This window comes from Furipterus horrens, unplaced genomic scaffold (assembly GCF_987537825.1).
Source record: "Furipterus horrens unplaced genomic scaffold, mFurHor1.1.pri manual_scaffold_9, whole genome shotgun sequence".
In the NCBI taxonomy this organism is placed as follows: Eukaryota; Metazoa; Chordata; class Mammalia; order Chiroptera; family Furipteridae; genus Furipterus; species Furipterus horrens.
In genome coordinates, this window is record NW_028327179.1 from 27,827,646 (window position 1) to 27,849,157 (window position 21,512).

Consider the following 21,512-nt stretch of genomic DNA (forward strand, 5'->3'; position numbering starts at 1 on the left):
AGGTTGCCCACTCCAGAAGGTTTATGAAGCAAATTGCCTAGGATATTACTTGGCATTTCCTATATGTGTCCTTGCTAGTTGCTGTTTTGTATGCATACCTCTGACTCCCAACTAGACACTAGGGTCCTTGAGGGCAAGCCATCTAGTTGACATCTTTGTATTCTCTGCTTTGCATACTTGACTGCCTTACTCTAACATGTACTTGACAGTTTATTTACTTCCACTGTATACCGTGAATATTGATCGATTGATTGTCTGACTTTCACAGGAACTAAATGTTACTTAAATTATTCGAATACATAGACTTGATATATCTTGTTCAATTTCTTTAAAATCGGTATATCTTGTATACAGTGGTTTACCAGAAGATGTGAGATAGGGTGTACATAGTAGCACTCTCTGTAAGCCCTAAAGTGGAGTCCACCTAAATATCTGTCATTGTAGAATGTATAAATTGTAGAATATATAAATTGAAGTATATTTATAGCAATGAGAATGAACCACTTGTCACTAAAAGTGGCTGAAAAACCTAAATAAGATTTTACTCTCCCACCCTGCCTGGTCTCCTGCAGAATAAAACTCTGGAGTCTCTACAGAGGCCTACAAGGCCCTCAGTGACCATATGTGTCCCCAACGAGTCTGCCTGGCTCCCTCCTCCCCAGGCTTGCTGCCTCCGCCCTTGCCTTCCAGTCCCACTGCTCAGGAGGTTCTGCTCCCTTCTATACACTGGGCTCCTTCCCTCACCTCCTTCCAAGTATTAGCCCCAATGTCACCTTCTCAATGAGGCCTTTTCCTGGCCACCTTATTTAAATTGTCTCCTGCCTCGTCACTTCCTCCACCCAGAACTCCCTGTCCCCCTCCCCTGCTTTATTCCTCTCATAGCCCTTAGCACCTTGTTTTAGGTTATGTTATATAATTTATTCTGATTAGAATCCCTCGGAAGCTCAAGGAGTTTTCTGTCTTGTGTTCACTGCTGTATCCCAAAATGCCTAGGCCAGAGCCTCGTGCTCGATAAACATTTACTCATTGGATGAAAGCAGACAAGAATTTTGCCTGTATGGGGTTTACATTATAATGGTTATACATACTAATAAATTGCTTATCTCTTAGTCTAGAAAAGAATGATTTTCTGTGTGAGAAGTAATTTTAGAAATTTTTTATGGAAGTGTAAAATATACAAAAAGCGTACATCAGAAGTTTAACAGTTTGCTAAATTTTAACCAACTCAAACACCTGCAAGCAACCAGCACCCAGATCAAGAAGCCCTTGCGGTTCTTTCAGTCACAGTCAATTCATGTATCTTCCCCTCCCCCCCATCACCATCCTGACTTCTGACAGCATAGCTTGGTTTTACCTATTTTGTATTTTAAATGCAGGTAATCATACAGTATGAACCCTTGTTTCTGGCTTCTTTCACTCAAATTATATGCAGGAGGTTCATCCATATTGTGGCATGTGGGAATAAAAGGAACATATTGTTGCAAAGGAGATATATTCAGACTGATATCTTAAAAGGATCATTTTGGTTTCTGTGTTGTCAGTACATTGAGCAGGGTAGGGTGGCCAGGTAAGGAAGCAGGAAGACCAGCTGGGTAAGAGAAGACTGTGATGTCGATTAGAGTTGTGATAATAAAGGTGAGATGAACAGCTGGGTTTTGGATAGACTTCCAGGGCAAGGCCAACATGATCTACTGACGGAATGGATGTGGGCGAGTGTTGTCAAGGATGAAGTCACTGTTCTTGGCCTAAGCAGGAAGATCAAGAGTTCAGTTTTGGTCATTCCAGGTGCCTAACCGATAGATACTCGAGTGGAGCTGTTAATAGGCAGGTGATATAATTCGAGTTAGAGCTGGGTGAGAGAGATCTCGTGGAGAAAGTCTTCTTGGTGTGTGTTTAGAAGGGTATGGGAAGGAAGGAAGAAAGATTACAAATATGAGGATAACTTTTTGAAGATGATGCCTTAAAACAGGAAAAGATACGGGCCAGTAGCTGGAAAGGAATGTAGGATCAGGTGAGGTTTCTCTTGATTTTACTTTCTGTTTCCTAAGTTGGAGGAAAGGATGGCAGTTCATATGCTAATGAGAAAGTGGTTCTTAGAAAGGGAAAATCAGGGGGAGATTCTGCAGAGAAGGAACTGCTCTCTTCACAGGCAGCCCCAACGCGGAGAACAGAGGCACTCACGAAATACTTGAAGTTACTGAGCACATCCCTCTGAGACCGGCCTTATAACTTTGTGTGAAAGTGAAACACCAGAGTATTTTTTTAGGATTGCGCATAGAACAAAAGGAACCACACCCGGTCATGACAAAGCTTATGAGAAAGGTCCATGATGCAGTGGACAGAACCTGCCTACTAAAACCTTACTGGGGCTTACATAATAACAGTGCAGGCATCAGCGAGTAGTGATGCCACAGGCCTAGCGTCTGTAAAGGGCTTCAGCATGTGCTGGTGTCCCCAGGATTAAGTACGTACGCGCCAGGGCTTGGCTACCATGGAGCAGCAGAGCCGAGCAGTTAAGAACACAGAGTCTAGAGCTCTCGCTTTGGTGCAAACCCAAGGTCTCCTGCTTATTAATAATAAGCAAGTGGCCTTGGGCAAGTTCTTTAACTTCTTTGTTTCCTTAGCTGTATAATGAGGTCCATAATAGTACCTATTTCATGGGATTGTTACGAGGATTAAATAATGCCGTGGGTAGACAAGTGCTTAGCACATTTTAAGGTGAATAAAATCTTTCAGAATATCAGCTCCCACTTGGCTTTAGATAAAGACTCGGATCCATTCATCTCTTGTTTTTGGCATTCACTGGTGGCTTGAATAAGGTTAACCTCCCCCTCTCTTCTTGTAGCCTGCCTTCTCTCTTCATCTCAGGTATAAATATTCCCTAGATCTGTAAGTCTCATCCTATACATGAACTTTCTTCTCCTCCTTCCTTGTGTACTGAATGTTCTCCCATTTCATTAGCCAAATCACCTTCTGTCTTAAACCTTACAAGTTTCATGTTTAGAAAGCAAAGTGCTTTTAGTGGAGAAGGTGAGATTTCAAGAATGCTTTTAACTTTCCTGCAGCAATATTTATTTCTTTGTTCGTACTTTCACTAATCCTCTTCCCTTTCCTTTGTAAATAATTTTTCCAGAACATAATTCCTAGAGGACAAAACTGCATCAAACTATATCTAGAATAATAAAGGAATTGAGTTATAGTTTCTTATTTAATTTCCTCCAATACAACAGCCATTTGACCAGGAGGGGGTTACTTCATCCACCTGGGCCTCAGTTCTCTGTTTTGTAAACATGAGTGTTGAGGGACAAAAAGTGATGATGATGAAGATGATGACAACAGCAACTAGCATATATCAAGCACTTACTTTGTGCTGGGTTCCATCTAGGCTGTTTAGATGTACTCACTCACTTAAGTCTTACAGCTCTGTGAGGTGTGTACTATTATTAGTCCCATGTTAAAATCAAGAGGACACTAAGCACAGAATGGCTAAGGAAGTTGTTCCAGGTTCCACAGCTAGTCTGTGGTAAAACCAAGGATCAAACTCAGTGATCGCTAATGCTCTAATATATTTTAAGTTCCTTCATACTTCAGACATGCTTTGGATAGGTTGGCTGACTGAATGAACAAAGCCTTGAAAATTTTCGGAACAGTATTAGAAAATATGACAGTTCCTAACATAGTATTATCTTGGCTTAACTTAGAAGGAAAAAAAAAGACTCTAATTATCTTTTATCTTTAAGAAGAAAGGACAGAAAGTCTTTAAGGTGACAGATCATAGACTGAAGGAGGACAGAAAAGCAACTGTAATTTAACAGAGGTTTTTCCTTGGAAATGAAACACCACGGACAGTGAGGTGATCATTGTCTATGAGTTAATCATTGCCAAAATGGGGAAAAAGAAGGTACGTGGGGGGAGACATTACAGTGTCTTTTTCTACCTTCGTATATGTTTGAAAATTTCCAATAATAAAAAGTTTCCAAAAATTAAATTAACTTTAAAAATACCGTGTTCAGAGTGTTGAGCCAAATGCCTCCTAGAAGGCTCTGAAGTCAGCCGTGCTGTGTGCACTGCTCAGCATCTATCTCCTAACAGTTGGCTGGAGTGCAGTGTTACAGTCTCCAAGGAGGCTGCCTGCCCTCTTGGCAGAGGGTGAGCGTCATGATGCAGCTGCTGCTGGCATGCTGAGAGCTGGAGACGGAAGTTACAAGGCAGAACGAGAGTAAGTCACAAAGAAAATGTGAGTCAAAATTCAAGGACCCCACACCCAGTAGCCCCGATCACCAAATCTCTAGCTTGGCAGCCATGGACGCAGAGATGAGGGCTGAGGGCAGAATGGTGCGTGGGCTCCCCTGCAAGGAGCAGTGCGCTCTCTCTTAGACATTTTTTTCATTTGCATTATAAAGTGGGGCTTTAAAAAGAAGAATGAGTGTGTTAACCACAAAAGAGCAAGAAGAAAAGAATCAATTAACCTTACAGTTAATAGCCAGATTTTAAAAATATACTTCAAATATTATGTTCATAAAACATGTTCATTATTTTTGTGATTAATCCTGTTCACAGAAATGCTATGATATTGTTCCTGAATGTAAGTTCCTTCATATGATCTAGCTTTAATACTTCTTTTTTCAAATGAGCGTCTGCCCTTACCTAATTTAAATATGTCAGAATGGCTCTTTTTTAATTGTAGGAAGAAAAATTTCCTTATCAATATCATTACAACAAAGTTTATAATTAATTAGCTGTTTTCACATTTGTATGAAAATTATTTCTTGTTTGTCAGTTAATCTGTTAAAAATGGTCTGGCCAAGTTTATCTTGTGTTCCTCACATTTTATTAACTGTTTCAAGTAATTCGATGAGGTTTATAGACACTATCCCTCCCTTTCTTGCAGAGAGCCTATAAAGTATAAAGATTCATGAGGTTCAATCTGGAAAATCTCAGAGCTTAGGAAAAAACACTCCAAGAATACAGGGCACATAACACTTTTTAGTAAAGGCTTAGAAAAATGAAGTCACTTCCCTGGAGCAGCAGCCGGTTAGTGGCATCCCTGTGAACCTCACTCTTGGGTGTTTGAAAGCAAAGAAATGCACTTTTAAGAACAGACAACTTCATTTTTCCTGGCACAAAAGCCCCAATAACCACCATGAAATCTATGAAGGGGCGCCAACTTTGCAAACCCAGTAACAATTTGGAGACCTCATCTACTTGGCCGTACCCGACTAACATATGAGCATTTTATTAATACGAACATCACCTATATTTGGCATCTTTTACAACCTCCTGCTTTTTTTCCCCTGCAACCCATGCCTCTGAGAAGTAGAGATAAAATAGTGTCCTATAAAAGCAAAATATTGAAGCATTAAAATTAAGAAAGCAGCGTAAACCAAAATAGTAATAGAACCTATTAAAAGAACACGAAACCAGGTATAAAACACCCATCTTAACACATTCAATTTACATGCAAAGAAGGTAGGTAAATCAAGCATATTTCTAGGAAACAAGTTATAGTAAGAAGTAATATCAAGCTCTGGCTGTCTAAGCCTTTAAATTCTAATGTCTATAAATAAAAGACATGTTCCTTTGAACAACAGCCTGAACAGGCAACACTGTCACTTTATCTCCCCAGATAACTATCCATTCTATTCTGGCTTCTGCTGGTATCTGCTTGCATTACATCAGCTTCTTGAAGGGGGAAGGTTGGGGGCAAATCTGAGTCAAAAGCATCAGGGGACAAGAGGAAAGGGAGATACAAGCAATGACACAATGAAGGCAGTACTCAGGCTTCTTTTTTTCTGAGAAGCTGGTTGCTAATAAATGTCTGGCTAGCTGAGAAGAGCCAGAGGACTTGTCTCTTACACCTACCTAAGTCCTAAACCATGGACTCTCTTCATTTGCAAGAAATGATGTTGCAAGGTGGAGACTTTCTGATTTTTCTGCAAATCCCCACTACCCAGAACAGTAGTACGTATGGATAACAAGTGCTCACTAAGTATTTTTGAATGGCACTGAATCTGTTCCCTTTGTTTCTCAGATATGCTAGGCACCCCAGATTCGGTGTGTATAATAAATTGAGGGGTTAGGCCAAAGAAACAGACAGAGCCAAACACTTCACCACTGATACAGATACACTAGGCAGGAGAAAGCTGAATTCACTGAAAACCTACGTGTTCCCCATGACCTGTGCTCCTAGGACAAGGGAGCTATACATTTGAGCAGAAAACGATGAGGCTGGGTCAGGAAGTAATTTTCTTGGCTCCCTTAACTTTCTGATCTCTGACATCATTTCACTTTAAATTTTGGCTTATGATTTTTTTCAATATTTGTTCCCTTTCCTCTTCTTTTTCTCTCAGTATTTCCACCTCCTTGTGCTGCCTGCTTCTCCCATCTTTCTTAAAAAAGAAAAAACGAAGTTCTCCTGACTTCCTCTTTTCAGAACTCCAGCTGAATGTGTGCAAGTGAAGAAGGGGAAGTAAGCCAGCTGTCCCTGCTTTCTGGGAAAAGCAGCTTGACTGAAGCTGGAAAATCTGTACCCGCCAACTAGCGTGAGGGAGCAGAGGAAAGAGAAAAGAAGCATTTTGGGAAAAGAATGAACAAGAAACAGTGTGTTCAATGTGGGATCCTGTTTATGCTTACTGCTTTTGAAAACACAAAACACTATTCCAATGACTTAAAAAATATTTTAATTAGTCCATAGAAATTGATCTCTAACCATAAGTTGACCAGAAATCTCATATTTTTCCGGTATGCCTCCCCCCACTCTTCACAGAGCATATTGCACCCCTTCTGTTCTTAGCCCTACAAGACCACCTCCGGCTCGTGGTCAGCAGGTGGGCTAGCCTCCTATTTAACAGAGAAAATAGGACCCATCAGGTGAGGATGTCCTCAACCTGCCACACCCAAGAAACTTAACCTGCTTTTGTACAGCTGTGCTTCCCTCCTGCCCTCCTCCTACCCACAGCTAATCCCTCACCTAATGCTCCACATCCATCCTGTCCCCACTCTTCAAGGACGTGGCTGCATCATTAGAAGGCATCTCCTGATTGCTAGCCTTTCACATGATCGTGACACCAGTTACAGACAATCCTCCTTGAGTCTGAATCACCCACTGCCATTGTGCCCACTGAACTCCCACTCTCCTTTTCACAGCCAGGCTGAGACCATCACGGACACAATCTGCATCACTCCTTGCCCACTGCAGTCCGCCTTCCATCTCTGCCCCTCTAGTGACACTGCTTTCTCCAAACTTACTAATTTTCACATTTTTGTTAAACTCAGAGGTTTTGAAGTACTAATCTGAGTTTTATATCTGGTCTTCCTTGCCACTTCTTAGTTTTGCCTTCTGTCTATTCTTCTGCCTGTTTCAGAGGTGATGGTATTTCCCAGGGCCTCATTTCTGTTCCTTTCTTCTTATTATTCTCAACCTCCTTACCTGGATGAGTTTATCCATATCCATGGTGCCTACTGCCCTACCCCTTCCCTCCCCAAAGGTAAATAAGTCTGTAGATAAGTGTATGTGTGTGCATGATACACACACACCCCAATCCTGAACCCAGATTTCTACCTAGAGCTCCTGACCCATGTTCAACTCCTATTATACATTTCCTTTTGGATATTATATAGGAATCTTAACATGTTCTCATCTCCTTCCCAATACTACTCCCAAGTTAATGGTTTTCTAATATTTTCTGTTTTGGTGAAGGTACCAACATGGTTATCCAACACACAGACCTAAATTACCTCTGACTTCTCTCTCCCTGGGGTGTTACTTCCTCCATCCACTCCATCCAGTAAATAAACATATCTAAAGATTTTGATGTTTTTAGTATCTCCCCAAGTTTCATCTGTTCTTTTGAGGTCCATTGTTACTGTAGGCCACTATAGCCTTCTGCCTTGAATGTCACAAGAGTTTCCTGCATATGGCCTTGCTCCTCCTACACTACATCCTCCCTATCACTAGTGGCACCTGAAACACACGCTTTTCCTTGCTTAAAACTCCTCAATGCCTTTGGAGAAAAGAACAAACTCCTTATCATAGTACAAAAGGTATGCTCTGTTCTTGCTTACCCCTCCAATTGCTTTTATTACCATTCCCTAAACTCTTTACTCCATCCCATACCAAGCTGTTTGCTATTATCCAAATATGCCAGGCTCTCTGTTTAGCTCTGTGCCTCGGCTCATTCAGTTACTTCTGCCTAAATTAGGACATCTTTCTCTCCTCTTCCACTCCCTTCATCTAGCCCATTTCAATTTGCCCTTCAGGATGTACACCAAAACTCCTTTATAAAGATTTCCCCAAGTAACTCCTCAAAGCTGGACCAAGCACCTGTCCATGTTCCCATAACAGCCTGTGCGCACCTCTCTCACAGCATACATCACACTGGGACAGAATTCTCTGCACTCTCATGAAACTATGGGCAGCTCAAAGGCAAGGACAAGAGCTTTCCTATCCATTTCCCTTGCTATCAGAGCAATGCCTGGGCTCATGACAGCTGATCAATACATGGTAATTGAATGACTAAATGAATTTCTTCATAAACTTTACATTCAAATTTATTCAGAATAAGCTAGGAACTATTATGTTGATCCTGGATTTCTGCATCTGTTTGGTTATTTCCTAACAAGATTTTTCCAACTGTTTTTCACCAACATGGTGAACCGTAGATGGTATTAAATACAGACAGAACTTAACCCCAGCTATTGTACATCCATTTCCTAAAGAGTGAGGATGCAGTGACTTGCCAAATGAACAACTTCACATATATGTCTCCCAGAGGAAGTTCAATGAGGTCCTGCTACAATGTTGATGAAACTGCTCAGGAAATATTTTTACCCTAGGTCCACCTTTCCCTGAGGGAGGGGAAGAGGTTAACCTTATGTACCCTAATTTCCCCTTAATCAACTTAGTCCATTCCAGCTACTATAAAAAAGCAAAACCATAGACTGCATGGCTTATAAACAACAAAAATTCATTTCTCAGTTCTGGAGCCTGGGAAGTTCAAGATCAAGATTCCAGCAGGTTCAGTGTCTGGTGAGGGCCTGCTTCCTGGTTGGTAAACTGACCTCTTTGCTCTAACATCACAAGGCAGAAGGGGCTAGGGACCTCTCTGGGTCCTCTTTTATAACAGCACTAATCCCACCTACAGAGACTCTACCCACGTGACCTAATCACTTCCCAAAGGCTCCACCTCCAGATACCCTCATGCTGGGGATTAATTTCAACATAAAACTTTAGGTGCGGGAGGCACATTCAGTCTATAGCATCCACCTGCCTTCCACAGCTCTCCTCCCCCAGGAACCAGTATTTCTCCACAGCTATGCAGCACAGTCTGAGGGGCTGCGCTGTAGCCTATGTTTGGGGGCAGGTGTATGGGGGCAGGACTAGGTAAGCAGTAAGGGGAGAAAAGCCTCAGAGATGAGAGGTGAGAAGGAGGGTAGGAGGGGGATGGTTTAATTTCTGTTCACCTCTGCTAAAGAGAAAAGCCTCTTTCTTCTCTAGTTTCCATGCAGGGATTTTTCTCTTAGCATGTTGGCCTTCTGACCCAGCCTCTGTTCCTCCCCAAGGAGGCAGACTGAGTTACCTGGTTGGTGGCTGACAGCCATAGACAGGTCCACCATTCTAGATTGGGGAGGCTAAACCATCCAAGCACCTGAGGCTCTACAAAAGTCTCTCTCTCTTTCTCTTGACTTGGGCCAGGGGAGACAAGTAAACACAGTGGCTGCTATGTGGACTTAAACAAACCTTCCTCACAAGTCTAAACATGGGCTATTGGAGCTGTGGAAGGCCATTTTAGCTACTGTACTAACCTGCCTCTTCCAACCTAGGTGTATCAGTCAAAAGGGAGCCATCTTGTTTCTCTGTTCGCTGGCTCTGTCTTATTTCTCCATTGGCCCAGGATGCAGGTGAGACAAAGGGATGCCCATTATTAGGACACGGAGACCCCACCAATTTCTACTTCCCAAAGCAACTCCATTTATATCAAAACAGAGATGTTAACTGCACCAACAAACAAACAAAGTCATGCAGATGTTAAATGACCGGGAAATTAAAAAATATGTACCAAACTCATGGTTTTCAAAACTTACATGCCATAGAATACTCTATAAAACAACTTATTGGTATGATTTTATCTATTTCATAATTCAGTTATGTCTGTGGGATCAGCAAAGTTCTAATCAGAATGCTGGGAAAATGACAACCAACATTTGTTCAGCGCTTTACACAGTTTTCGAAGTAGTTTCACGTGCGTTATTTCATTTGAGCCTCACAACCCACTAAATTTGATAGGGAAGCTATTGTTTCTATTCTCATCTTCTGAGGCTCAAAGTTTAGTGACTGTAAGGTCACACCGTACTAATTGGCAGTTGGCAGAGACTGGCACTGTGAGTCTCCTCATTTACAATCCAATGCCGTCCCTCTGATGTAAAGGCCATCATCAAGGTACACAGTTTTAAAGCTTACATGCCTGATGGTTGTTGTTTTTTAAGAGCTTAAGTTTAACAATTTCTCTACGGACAAGCATTATCTGGGGTAGAAGATGAAGGTCCAAAAATGCAGACTGTGCTGCCATAGAAACTGAGTTTAAAGTAACGGTTCAACTAAGCATCTTATTACTAGGTTAAATCTACCAAGCTGGATACAATATACAATAGCTTAGAAAACTGTAGCATCTGATCACAGCCAAGGTTATACAATGGCTTAAGCTTTTGTGCATGAATTCTTCAAGCTTATTATGTACACCACAGGTCTGATGAATTTGATATCCCTTATTAGTCACACTAGATTCTACTTAACATCCCATTTACATAGCTTTATTTATTTTAAATATCTAAATTTCTTCAGAATGCAATGCAACAAGATCATACATTTTCCAGATAATTTCAAAGGAAAACAATGAAAAATTATCTTGCACATCTCCTCAGCACATTGAATATTAATTTCACTCAAATGATTAATTTTCATTTTATAAAACAATACGGTACTTCAACCAAATGCACGCACAATAAGAAAGGAAATGAAATGCTTTTTATTTTTAGAGCTCATAAGAACATATAAATGTTTATATTATACTCATTTGTTTTTATATAATTTGATAAATAGATGTCACTTTTATGATATTGAATAAACAGAAATAAACAGCATAGGATACTTGTAGGAAATACTAAAAGAAAGTAAATAAAAAATATTAAGTGATAGCTACATGCTGGGTTTTTTGGCATGTGCTTTGATGGAATGAACATTTGACAAATGCATAACCTAAATATATATTTAAAAACATTGATATGATAAAAATAAAAATGATTATTTTATGTAAGGTGGTGTTTGAAGACAGAAAGCTAATCTGTCGCTGCTCTTAATTTATACTGAAAAGCTTATATTTGTCATTGTTTCCACCATGATTGAAAAACAGAAATATATCATTTTTAGTATATACCTGAATCTTTGTGTCCATAACCAGAAATAAGACAATCATCAGTAGGATTTCACATTCACCCTGCATATAAATATCTTTCTAATCTGAGGAAAGAAATAGTTCTTTCAGAAAAGCCTTATTTTCTTTGTAATTTGAACTTAATGTGTGGAATAGTCCACACACTTGGAAATACTAAGCTGGTGAATGCACAACTGTACGTTTTCATATACAAATGAAAGTGAAAGGAAATGCATCATACCTAGTTATGAAGGAAGTCTAATTAAATTCCACTCAGAGGACATATGAATAGTAGTATTACCCACACTTGCAGCACCTAATCCAGAGCTCCACTAGAAAAACAGTGTTTGGCAAACTGAAGAGGTGAGCAGAAAGCTGTGTCACTTGACCTTGGTGCTCATTTGCAAAAAGGTTGTATTTCAAAATAGAAGATGGGGTTGGAAAAGTAAATACAGCTGTGTTTTCTCCACCCCACAGTGAGAATGAAGGGCCCATTCGGAACGCAGGAGGCCGAGTCCCTTCTTAGTGCACATGCAGAGCCCCAGGAGAGTCCTATTATTTCATTTATGGCTAACTCAGAATAATCTGTTATTGTGGTAAACTGTGCACAGTATAAAATTTATCATCTTAACCATTTTTAAGTGTCTAATCCAGTGGCATGAATATATTCACTATGTTGTGCAATTATCACCACTGTCCATCTCTAGAAATTTTCCATTGTCCCAAAGAGAAACTCTGCACTCACTGAACAACTCTCCATCTAATATTACACTATCTATTAGCCTCTAGCTGATACACTTTTTATCAACTTCCTTGTTTTAGGTACATCATATAGATGGAATCATAAAATGTTTGTCCTTTACTATCTGGCTTATTTCACTCGGTATATTTTCAGGGACCATGTATGTTGTATAATGTATCAGAATTTTGTTACCTTTTAAAGGTTGAGTAATATTCTATTATATGTATATAAGATATTTTGTTTATCCATTCATTTGTTGATAGATGTTTGGGTTGTTTCTACCTTTTGGCTATTGTAAGAATATTTTTAAGCTAGAGTAAAATCAACCAAGTAGAAAACCTAGGAAATAATTTTAAAAAGATTGTCAGGATTCAGTGAATATAGGAATTTAGAATGTTGACGTATGTGGGAGAAAATTAGCAATAGCTTAAAGTGAGAGAAAAATATAGTTCCTGCTTATTTTGAATTATACATTTATTTAGGTATATACTGTAATAAATTTGTACTCTTTTATAATACACTTTGTTGGCTTTAAAAATCATAATTAAAGTAGGCCTTGCTAACTTAATATTTTATGAATTAAAATCTGAGTAGAATTGATGCTATTCCAATCCTGTTTAAAACAGTTCCATAATCTCTTAAGAACTTCCACCCACACTGAAACTCTGTGCTGCAGTTCTTTTGTTATAATCAGGGCACAAGCTGTCATTACCTGCTCTTGTGGAAAGTCTACCCCCAAAATAGTGTGAATAATGCTAAGACATAATTAAAAAATGAAAAGCTATAATCATGTCCAAAAAATCATGAGAAAAATTTAAAATTCACATAGCTTAATAAAATTTAAAAATTAAATTAGACACAGAGGCAAACAAACACAGGCGCATGTCAAGATGAGGAGACAGAGAAGTATGGCCCAAAAGGGGGAACAGATCAAGGTTCCAGTGGGAGAACTAAGTGACGAGGAGATAGCCAACCTAACAGATGAGTTCAAAACACTGGTGATAAAGATGCTCACAGGCTTGACAGATATGCTTAAGTATGGCAAACGCATAAGGGAAGAAGTGATGGCTATGCTAAGTGAAATGAAGGAAAATCCACACAAAACCAATGGTGAAGGGAAGGAAACTAGGGTTCAAATCAATGATTTGGAACATAAGGGAAAAAAAAAAATCAACCAGTACAGAATGAGGAGACAAGAACTGAAATAAATGAGGAGAGGCTTAGGAACCTCTGGGAGAACTTTAAATGTGCCAACATACAAACCATAGGGTGCCAGAAGGAGAAGAGGAAAAGAAAGAAATTTAAAACTTATGTGAGAAAATAATGAAGGAAAACTCCCCAAATTTGGTGACAGAAATAGACATACAAGTCCAGGAAGCACAGAGAATCCCAAACAAGCTAGACCCAAAAAGGACCATACAAAGACACATCATCATTAAAATGCCAAAGATTAAAGATAAAGAGAGAATCTTAAAAGCAGCAAGAGAAAAGCAGAGCATTACCTGCAAAGGGGTGCCTATAAGACTATCAGCTGATTTCTCAAGAGAAACTTTGCAGGCAAAAAGGAACTGGCAAGAAGTATTCAAGGTGATGAAAAGCAAGAACTTACAACCAAGATTACTCTATCCAGCTATCATTAAGCTATCATTTAAAATGGAAGGGCAGATGAAGTACTTCCCAGACAAGGTAAAGCTAAAGGAGCTCATCATCACCAAACTATTATTATATGAAATGTGAAAGGGACTTAAGAAAAAAATCAAAATTAGGAACATTAAAATGACAACAAAGTCACAACTATCAACAACTGAATCTAAAAAATAAAAACAAAATCCAACTCAGCAAACCACAATAGAAACAGAATCACAGGTATGGGGATCATTTGGAGGGTTATCAGGTAGGAAGGGAAAGGGGGATAAATGGGGAAATGGTGCAGGATTAAGAAGCATAATTGGTTGGTACAAAATACAGTGGGAAGTTAAGAATAAGAATAATATGGGAAGCCAAAAAACTTATATATACGACCCATTGACATGAACTAAGGGGGGGTGGGACTGCTGGAGGGAAGGGGGGGGTACTGGGCAAAGGGGAGCAAAAAAAAAAAAGTAAAGATAAAATTAAACTTTAGTGCCTCAACAGCGTAACAAATGACATAAGTGACTTTGAAATTTCTCAAACAAAAAAATGTAGTTTAGTCGAAAAAATGTAGTGTTGTTGAAAAATACTTTCAGATCAATAATAGAAAAGTTGATTAATGAATAATCAGTTCTTAGAATCATTGTTTTTCAAGATTCCTAAACTTTTAGTGAGAATATATACTCTCACACATCAAATTGAACATTAACCTGTAAGACTTAATAGAAAAAAGCACTAGATTCAGGTCCCAATGACTCCTCCCTCTACTTAAACCATGTGAGCTTAAACAAATCACTTAACCTTTCTGTGTTTCAATTAACTCCTTTGAAATATGAGATAACTGAACCAGATAATTGAGCTCTAAAGTGCCACAATTCCAAGTAGACTTAGACCTGAAATCTTCTGTACTAGTAAAATTCTTAAGGAAATAGCACTGAGATCAATATAATGCTAACTGTAGAAAGAAAGTATCAACTGATGGGTATATGTCTTGAGAAGAAACTCATAACTCAGAAGGATACTCCCCGGTTATGAAAAGGTTGCTGTCATGGAAGAATACCTAACTTCGCACTGCTCTTGATTAGGATAAGAAACAAACATTCAGAAGCCAAGTAAGAATAATAACGGCAGGTGCCAGTCTTTAATAAGTTATCGCCTAAAAATCATCATTATAATTATTGAGGTCTTAGAATGTACTTTCTCAGACTGAACAGTCCACAGTGGAGATGAAACCATACATATTTCTATATATAGATATAAGAAAGTTATTGTAATTAGTATCATAATCAGAATAACAATAAATTAGATTAAAATTATTTTGAACGTCAGTGCTTGAAAAAAGCAAATTTAGTTGTAGGAGCTGAAGTTTGGTAGAGACTATTAAGACTTTTAAGATTACTGGCTGAGGTCTGTAGTGGGATTATTTTCATTAGAAATACTTAGGAAATTTAGAGAGTTGTGTTCTTCAGGCTCTTTTGTTTAATACCATAAGTAGCAAGGGGACAAAGTGGCATTTTCCTGAGGTCAGTGGCACAGTCTGGTAAAGAGAAGGGAATTAAGGAAGATGTTTCTGTATGTGGAAGATGCACTGGAGGTGGACATGACTGGCTTTCGAGCAAGTGTGAGCGTGATCCATTTCCTAACTGACAGAAACAGCGTGGGGTGTGCCAGGGAGAGCCTCACATAGTTCCATTTGTGGCCCTCAGGTGACTTTACCATGGGTCACTTTGGTTTTCACGATGGCCACAGCAGGGAACAGAGAGGCTGCACAAGCGGTGGGAGGAAGAAGCAGTATGTAACTGTAGGACCCAGCCATTTGCAGGTGCTTTTGGTAATCTGAACACAGTTTTCAAAGGGCTGGTATTCCACAAAGTGTCTAGGCAGTGGATTTTCAGAACCTACTACAGCACAGATTTTCCTTTAGCCTTCTGGAAGTAATTGCTATGGCTTCAACTGCCAAAGTGGCTAAAAATGAGCACCTGTAATTTCCAAGTGTTCTTAAATGTTCAGAATCTACATGCACAGAAGTTTTCCGTTCTGTGCCTTCCTGGTAGGTGAGTTGATAGCAGGATTCTCTGAAGAAATGAAATAATTGATGGTCCACTCATGAGGATGGAAATAAAAGTTTAGATGATGAGCCCTGATATATACTAATAACTAAGATGTCATTAAATTCATTTTGAGTCAGTCTTAGAGTTGTAATAGTGTACCTGTTTCTACTGCCACAGACGTCAATTTACATTTAACGATCACTGATGTGCCCGTCACTGTTCTAACTAAGCTCTTTACCTGTTATCTCGTCACTGTTCTAACTAAGCTCTTTACCTGTTATCTCATTTAATTGTTCCTTTATGACGTAGGCACTTTTTTCCCCTCCATTAACAGATGGGACATACTGAATCACAGAGAATTTTGTCTGACTCTGAAACTGTGCTCTCAGCCACGATTCTATGCTGCTTCCCAATCCAGCACAGTCTGAGGAAACATCACTCCATGCCTTCTGAAATGCACTGCACTTGCTTCCAAAGACCAAAATCTTCTCCTTCAGAAAGGTTGTAGAATATTCTTAATCTTACTTTTTCTCTCAAAATAAACATAAACACGTGGAATGAGGAAGAGACCAATTTTTTTGAGGGGAAAAAAAAGTGGAAATAAACATTGGGTGTTGTATTGTCATTTTTATATCCAGCTGGATATGTTAATTCTATGTGGATCTTAGAAACCCTGAAATTACAGACTGTTTAGACTATTTTAATCCTGAAAATCACTGTTGTGATACTGAATATTTTAAAAATAACGTTTTTACTGTAACCAAATATATTCTAGTTAAGTTTAAGAACTGAAACTAACCACATACTGTCCTTTGTTAGTTAAACTGACTCTGAGACAAGCCCTCTGTGACCAGCTGTCCAGTGACCGGGCCTGGCTGCATCGAACTGCCCACGTTCTCTAGTCCATGGCACTGGTGGGCAATGGCAAGAAGGTGCCAAGTGGCTGGGACCCAGGCTGCAGTCTGCTCTTAGGAAACAGAAAAGGAAGCTTTAACCTCAACACATGATCTGGGCCCATTTAACATGATTCTTGAGCCAACTGTGCTAGGAGATTACATCACAGGCAAGAAAAGAGAATGAGAACATTTCCGGGACTCAATATAGTTGCAGACTTCTGGGTAGACCCTTAAATGTCGGGGGAAAAGGGGAAATAAATCATCTCTATTTATTCCCAAAGTAGCACAAATAAAAGTTGTACATTCACACTCAAAGTATACAGCTGTTTTTTAAAAGGCCCATGAGTGTATTTTACTTCCTAATTATTTAATTGCTTTGAACTAAAACCTAAACGAAAATTGGTTCAAGTGGTGTAGTATAAAATAGAAATTTCACAAATGTTTGAAAAGATAAAAATATCTGGATCATCAGCCAGAAAAAGAAAATTACAAGCTCAAAAATTCTGAGTAGGTGATCACTGAGAGGAAAACACGCAAATATTTTCACTTGCACAAAAATTTACCCAGTTGATGCTATTCCTTCATTTTTCTTTTTCACAACCCAAAAAGTTAATTTGTTTTTTAAAAGACAATATATGTATAGTATATGCTTTTTCATGGCATGAGGTTTGCACTGTCCTTTAGTATGGTTTACATGAGTTTAGGACAAATCACTTTTTGTAACACATAAAAATAAAAACTTCCACGTCAATAAATAAAAAATAAACCACATGATCATCTCATAATAGGCTCAAAAAATTTAAAAAACCAACACCCTTTTATGATAAAAATACTCAACAAATTAGGAATTGAAGGGAACTTCTTTAACCTGATAAAAGACATCTACAGAAAACTCAAGCTAACGTTATACTTAATAGTGAAAGACTAGATGCTTTCCCCTAAGATTAGGAACCAGATAAGGATGCCCATTCTTGCCACTTCTGTTCAACATGTTACTAGAAGCTCTAGCCAGGGCAACTAAGCAATCAATAACAATGAAAAAGATAGATAGATAAATAGATAGCATCCAGATTGGAAAGGAAGAAGTAAAACTATCTTTATGCATAGATGACATTATTTTATATATAGAAAAGTCTAATAAATCTCCTAAAATACTATTAGAACCAGTAAGTTCAGCAAGGTTGCAGGATGTAAAATCAATATACAAAAGCTAGCTGTATTTATATATACATATAAATACATATATATACTTCCAATAAGCAATCCAAAACTGAAATTAAGAAAACAATTCTATTTACAATAGCATGAAAAATAATAAAATATTTAGGAATAAATTTAACACAAGAAGTATAAAACTTACTCTGAAAACTACAAAACATAATTGAATTTAAAGAAAATGTAAATAAATGAAAAAGCATCCTGTGTTTATGAATCAGAAGACAATAGCATTAAGATGTTAATGCTCTTATCTATAAAATCAAGGCAATACATACATATCAAAACCTCCAACTATGAGATCTTGGAGAAGTTAGGTTTGTTTCTACACCTTGGTTATTTAATCCTTATATGCTTCAATTTCCTTATCTATAATATGGGAATAACTGGACCTACTTAGTAAACTGCTGTGATAAATGAATGAGATAACACTGGTAAAGCTCCTTACTATGGTTTCCAGAACAAGTAATTACTCAGTAAATCTTAGCCATTATTTCCTTGCTGACTATAATGAAATTTTTAAATGTCAGCGAAGTCTACCACATTCAGTATTATCCTAAATTTCTAAATAATATAAAATCTAATCATAACTTATGTAACAGGCAGATTAATATATTGATAAGAATTTGGCATATAGTTCTTCAAAGAACAAGAGGAATTATTTTATTTCTTGCAAATTGAGAAAGTAGTTTAAATAAAGCTTGCAGTAAAATATGACAAGATTCCCAGAGTATACATAGCTTCTTAAAAAACTTTTCTTCAGAAATACTGATAATTGACCTAATAATTCTAAAAGTAGACTTGACTCTCTAGTTGTCTTTTCCATTAAGTTTGATGACTAAATAATAAAAGAGCCAATTACAATTTTTACAATGATTTCCTGGCTTCCAAACCCAAGTGGTATGGATCAAGGCAGCATTCCAGTCAAGATTTTACAAATTTCTCCCTTTCCCTTCAACAATGCTCAGAGAAATAACTTTTTCTAACCAGCATTTCAGTAACAGTAAGCTTTATTCAACATATTCTCTGTTGTCACTTCTGAGACCACCAGAAGTGCCATTTAACCGTACCTTCCTTGGTGGAAATACTGTATTTGTTACTGAGCATAATTTTAACCAAACTGTGAACATTTTAGACACCAAACCAACTGTTGATGTAGGAACTGGAGACTTCCTGCAGTGAAACCACGTATTTGTGTAACTTCAACTCAATTACCAAACTCACTGAAAACGCATTAAAAGTTGCTAAAATATGACTCCTTTTGAAAACCTTAATTATATGTCATTTTATTTTGAGATGGCAAACTGAAACAAACATTGAACATGAGGTGTATTTTGATAATTTCAATAGCAAAACAGATTCTGTTAAATTCAGTTAAAGTTACTGTGGAAAAATAAATGTCACAGAGACCAGTCATGTTGAAAGAGGCTTAAATAATTTAGTCAATTAATAATAATGTTAATAAATGTTAAAGTTACTTTTTTAAATGATATGCGAGATAATATATACCGTTGTTTTGAAAAAGATTCGAGTAGTGTCTGAAACTTTCAAAAATCCCTTTCCTCATTTAGTAGTAAGTTTAAAAATTCCTCATTGGCTTGATTCGTATTGGCTCAAATAAATTTTAAAAAAAGATTCTCAACTGAAAACATTTTAAGAATTTTGTAACCACATGTAAAGAAATCAAATGGCTTTAAGAAATTTGGCTAAATGGGTATAAATAATGACCTAATGTTTGCAGTCTAATTATAAAAATGGCCAAGGGAGTATAATACACAGGAAAGAAAATGAATCGAGAATCAGAAAGTTAACTGCATTCATCTACTCAAAAAGTATTTGAGTCCCTATTGTGTGTCTGGCACAAAGCTTGGCACCAGACGGAATGGGGAATAAACAGTCATGGCGCTGCTGTGGGGAGGATTAGAGTACAGAAGGGAGACTGGACGACACACAGGGAAACACTGTGGGGCATGTCACAAGGAGGGAACAGCAGGTAATGAGAAGAAACGGGATGTGTGGTGGGCACAAAGGGGGACGAGATGATGAATTTTGACTGCACACATGATCAAATATATTTTTTAGGTGAAGAACCTTTCAAGTAAAATGTCACTTAATTGCCACATTTAAATGTTAAAATATTTGAAATCTGGGAACAATTATTTTTGAAAATTGTTTCAACAATCTAACTCTGAAAACATGAGTTTTAAAATTCCATTCACTATTAGAATAGTGTCTGGTATAGTTACCAAAGCTTAACTAAAAATTATCAAAATTTCACCATGATTTTGGGAAGCCAATTAAGAAAGAAAACTACTTTTTGGATGAGTTTTTCTTTTTAAAATAGAGAAATAAGTAGTGACCAGTGTTTTTTTGGTGGGTGGAGAAGTAGCATGTCTAGTGTCTTTTTAAAATTGAGATATAATTGACACATAACAATATATTGGTTTCAGGTACACAACAGAATCAGACAATATTGGTATATGCTGCAAAATGATCACCATAATATATGAGAACTTTAAAGATGCACTCTAATATACAAAACAGCATTCGTAACTAGTCACCACAGTCACCAATCTGTACATTACATTCCCAGGACTTGTGTATTTTATCTTGGGAATCTTGTATCTTTTGACCACCTTCCCCCATTTTTCCCACTTCCCCACCCCCACCTCTGGCAACCTCCAATCTGTTCTCTGTATCTAAGAGTTTGGTTTTGGGGTTGTTTTGTTTTTGTTTTAGAGTCCATGTATAAGTGAGATTGTACAGTGTTTGTCTTTCTTTGTCTGCCTTATTTCACTTGGCATAATGTCCTCAAGTTGCATCCATGTTGCTGCACATGGCAAGACGTCATTCTTTTTTTTTTTTTTTTGTCATTCTTTTTTTATCACTGAAATACATACCCCACACACACTTTATTTGCCCATTCATCCACTGATGGACACTTAGGCTGCATCCATGTCTTGGCTATTGTAACTAATGCTGCAGTGAACACGGAGGTGCAGATATCTTTTGGAGTTAGTGTTTTTGTTTCCTTTGGATAAATACCCAGAAGCAGAATTGTTGGACCATAGGGCAGTTCTATTTTTAATTTTTTGAGGAACCTCCATACTGTTTTCCATAGTGACTGTAGCAATTTACATTCCTACCAACAGTGCACTGTTTTTTCCACAACCTTACCAACACTTGTTATCGCTTGTCTTTTTGATAATAGCCATTTTAACAGGTGTGAGGTGACACCTGATTGTAGTTTTGATTTGAGTTTCACTGGTGATTAGTGATGCTGAGCACTTTTTCATATACCTGTTGCCCATCTGTATGTCTTCGTTGGAAAATTTCAGTTCAGATCTTCTGCCCATTTTTAAATCAAATTGTTTGTTATTTTACTATTGTGTTGTGAGTTGTCTATATATTTTAGATATTAATCCCTATCAGATACATGGTTTGCAAATATTGTTACTACTCCATAGGTCGTTTTTTCGTTTTGTTGATGGTTTCCTTTGCTGTGCAGAAGCTTTTTAGTTTAATATAGTCCTTTATTTTTGCTTTT

General features: G+C 37.9%; 1 protein-coding gene and 1 long non-coding RNA gene across 10 annotated transcripts in view; one reads left to right on the top strand and one right to left on the bottom strand.

Annotated features, from left to right (window-relative positions):
- The window catches only part of LOC150001480 (uncharacterized), a 139,832-nt gene that overhangs the window by 79,784 nt on the left and 38,536 nt on the right, over positions 1-21,512 (top strand). For 5 of the 7 annotated variants that reach the window (XR_016513043.1, XR_016513039.1, XR_016513044.1 and 2 more), the window contains one exon: positions 16,189-16,355. The exons of the other annotated variants lie outside the window; for them this stretch is intronic. This is a non-coding gene — a long non-coding RNA (uncharacterized LOC150001480). The remainder of the gene's footprint in view (positions 1-16,188; positions 16,356-21,512) is intronic. 7 annotated transcript variants of the gene reach the window in all.
- Positions 1-21,512, bottom strand: part of UMAD1 (UBAP1-MVB12-associated (UMA) domain containing 1) — a 210,138-nt gene that overhangs the window by 2,548 nt on the left and 186,078 nt on the right. The window lies entirely within an intron of this gene.